At 44.4% G+C, this 3,795-nt stretch overlaps 1 long non-coding RNA gene across 1 annotated transcript; it reads right to left on the bottom strand.

Annotated features, from left to right (window-relative positions):
* Positions 1-506: 506 nt before the first annotated feature.
* Gm9895 (predicted gene 9895) lies at positions 507-2,709 on the bottom strand. The gene is made up of 2 exons (NR_045687.1): positions 2,428-2,709; positions 507-888 (listed from the first exon to the last, which is right to left on the bottom strand). It is a non-coding gene; the product is annotated as a predicted gene 9895 (long non-coding RNA).
* Between the last annotated feature and the right edge of the window lie 1,086 nt (positions 2,710-3,795).

Raw genomic sequence — 3,795 nt, 5'->3', positions numbered from 1 at the left:
ATTGATACCAGCCTCTGTCCTCTCAGTCCCCTGGCTAACTGCTCTGCTATCAGCAATGGCTGGGCCCTTAATTCTCACTCTAGTCAGATTAATAACAGGTTCCCACATCTAAAATCGGATAAGCTTGTGGTTTAACTCATTCTCTAAGACCAGTGGGGAATGTAACAGGGCCCCAGACGTTACTATGCCCCCAGACTTTGGCACAACTGACTCCATGATGGAACTGCCATTCGGGCCATAAAACTCAGCCCATAGACAGCCCCACCTGTCAAAATAAAAACACAGACCTGATCCATAAAAGTCCCTCAAAATCCAGGTCAAAGCTGTGAGAAAGCCTCTAACTGCGCTAACCTTGTTTTCTGGCTTCTGCAGTTCTGCTTCTGGCTGCTCTTGTTAATTTGAAGTATACCGAGCCAGAATATGATTTTTTGTGTGCTTAAAATCCACCCTGAACATCCAGTTTAGTCTCTAGCCAGCTAATAGAGACTTTCTTTCTTTCTTTTTTTGTTACTTTTATTTCTTTTTTTATTACATATTATTTGTTTACATTACAGCAGCTGGAGCTTCTCTGGCTGCTCGCCCTGCTGTGGGGATAAGATCCAGGGTTACCTCACTGCCCTTGTGCTGCAGATAGGATGGTTGTGCCTAGGCTGTTGACAGGGCAGCTAAGGGCAGAGTGCTGTGCAGCAGCCTGGATTTCACACAGGTCCTGCCCCCAGACACACGGCCCAACTGCACACACTGACTCTGAACAAGATTGTCTGAGATGAGTGATCCGTTTTCTGGATTAAGTCTCCTTGAAAGACGTCCGTGGTCCATGCCACCTCCAGAGGCCGTGTCGATTCTTCCTGCCGCAGCAGGCCTTGTTGATGTTCATGGTCCATGCTGCTGCGGGAGACCAGGTAGATGTCTGTGATCCAAGCTGCCCCCCCCCCCCAAAACCATGCAGAAGTCCCATGATCCATGTAGCCACGGGCTGCTATGGGCGACGAAGCTCCTCTGCAGTGGTATCAATGACTGAAGATTCGTAACCAAGAATGAGAGACATTGAAGGCTTCTGTGACAACCTCGCCTCCTACTAGACCACCGCCCTCTCAAAAAAAAAAAAAAAAAGAAAAAAGAAAGAAAGAAACAGTCTAGACCGGAAGCTATTGAAGAGAATCCTTAAAGACTGCGATAAAGATGCCAAAGTGTAACAGCTCCAGGATTAGGGGTGGGGTAGGACTCAGTTTTCTTTAAAGGGCTGGCCACTGGGAGCTTGATAATGCTCCAGTGAGAATATAGGCAACACAAATTGGAAAGAAAAAAAAAAAAAAAAAAACGGAGGAAGGGATAGTAGAAATTTTAACATGATAATACTTCTTAAATAGCATACCTATTAATGGTCATACCTAATTTTAAAATGTATAATTCAGAACTCCTTTGGCTATGTCCTTATATTTTGTTTAACAGGGTTTAAGATTTTTAGAACTTTAGGGCTCTCCTTTCTGGCTGACTTGTGGGACTCATTTCAACTTGTTGACCTTTGAACAAAGGCATTAGAACGGAGGTGCATGACCATCCAGTGCCCACACTCCACAGGGAACATCTGAGTCACCTCAAACTCCAAGTGTCTGAAAATGGAGCCCATCTTCCCTTCAATGTGAGGTTCCTCCTCAATGCACCGTCTTTATCAAGAGAAGACACAACATTTTTTCTGGTCTACCAAACTTAATCATGTTCAAGAAGATGGAAGTTCAGGGGCGGAATGAAATGGTGACTGGGGGCTGAGTGCACCTTAAGATGAATGAGGCCCTACATTCAACCTCCAGCAACAGGCACAAAATATGAAAAATATGAAAAAGACAGGAAATTCTGTGGAGTTTTCTTTGAAATGCTCTCTATGCAATCCCAGCTTGACTTCTAGAATTTTATGTCAACTGGAGAATGGTCAATAAAGGGAGATCAAGGGCTAGAGAGATGGCTCAGTGGTTAAGAGCACTGACTGCTTTTCCAGAGGTCCTGAGTTCAATTCCCAGCAACCACATGGTGGCTCAATCCATCTGTAATGGGATCTGATGCCCTCTTCTGGTGTGTCTGAAGACAGTGATAGTGTACTCAATACATTAAATAAATAATTTTTTTTAAAGGGAGACCAAAATCATGTTTTTCAGCCTCCTCATCTTTTTCTCTGATATGTGTCAGGTCCTCTTTGTTTGATGACTCAAATTAAAGTTCCTTAGCCTGATATGTATATTTAAAAAAAAATCTATTCACTGTTGGACATGGTGGCACACGTTTAATCCCAGCACTACTCGGGGCAGTGGTGAGAGAATCTCTGTGAGTTTCAGGATATAGAGCTCCAGGATGTCCCTGAGCTACATAAAGAGATCCTGTCTCAAAAATCCAAATGAAAACAAAACAGAAAGCCCACACCTGTTAACTTACCTCTTCTTGTAAGCCAGAGAGATTGAAGGGTGAACAACCAAGAATCGCTGTCCCACCGGGGCAGTCAGAGAACAAGGTGAAGAAGAATCACAATAAGATACATATGTAACAAGTGCCGGAAGGTCTTGAGCCAGAGCACTGCGGTAGGAATCCGAGGGACTGCCTACTTTGACTGCTGGGTGAGGTGCAGTGTGGAAAAGGCAGAGAGACAGCTTGGCCGGCAGCAGAAAAAGGCTGTCCAAACGCTCTAGGCAGCAGCTTAAACTACATGGAAGGGGGAAGAAGGTCATAGTGAAGAGAGAGCTGGGAGGCAGACCTGATTGGGCTGGCTGATGAACCGAATGGCCAGTGGGAGGAGCTGAACTGAAGATCACGCCCAGTCTTCTGACCACGCCCAGTGTTCTAGTAAACAATTTGAGCAAAAGGCAGTGCCAGTTACTGAGATAAGGAAGACAGAAGAGGAGCCGGGAACAGAAACCAAGGGCTTCATTGTTGTACCTTATAAGGAAGGGGCTGTCTCTGAATCTCAACAGTGCAAAGAGCTGTGAGGAGGGAGGCTCCCTGCGAGCCTTCTTTCCCTTAGGTCGTGGTCTCCCTGAGTTTCATCCGATTGCATCTGAGGCCTGCAGCTAAGACCACTGGCTTGGCTGTAACTGCCTATTTAACGGAGCACCAATACCTTTGAAAAGGGCCTTGATTTATGTATGACTGTGTTCTTTGTTCTGCTAACAAACAAACTATGCAGCTCCTAAGTGGGACTTGGATTTGGTATAACCTGAGTCTTTATTCCCAGGTCCTGGTCACTTCAGCACAAACTAGATCTACCGCCATTGAGGCAAGAGTTCTGTTTTTGTGTCAATTCTACGAAAATTCGAGAAAATCACAGCCAGGCACCGGTGTGATACAGCTCTGCTTCGTTCTGGTCCCATCTACTGTTCCTATCATATGTCACAGCACAGAAACCAGTTCAGGATCACACACTGCCTGGGGTTGTCATTTGTCCTTTAGTCTCCTTCAATCTGGAAAAGTCCTTAACTTTTTTTTTTCCTGGTCTTTCCTGACGTTGATCATTTTGAGACCACAGTTTGGAATTTTATCATGATTAGACTCTTGTGCTATATCTTTCTGTGAACCACTAAAGAAGCAAGCATGCTCTCAAAGGTCGGACCACTGAGCTTTGTACTTCAATGACATCATTAAGGTGACATCCACCAGACTTCTTGATTGTAAATCACTTTTTCTTTTGTAGTAAATGAACTTAGATACTATAAATCAAAACGTCTCTCTATTTCCTTATATGGCTTCATATAAATGTTGATTGTGAAGTACAAAGTCACTTCCGTTGATGTTCAGATTAACCCAGCTTTG

This window comes from Mus musculus, chromosome 19, assembly GCF_000001635.26.
Source record: "Mus musculus strain C57BL/6J chromosome 19, GRCm38.p6 C57BL/6J".
Lineage (NCBI taxonomy): Eukaryota > Metazoa > Chordata > Mammalia > Rodentia > Muridae > Mus > Mus musculus.
The sequence above is the reverse complement of the archived record's forward strand: the minus strand, read 5'-3'. Positions and strand labels throughout refer to the sequence as shown.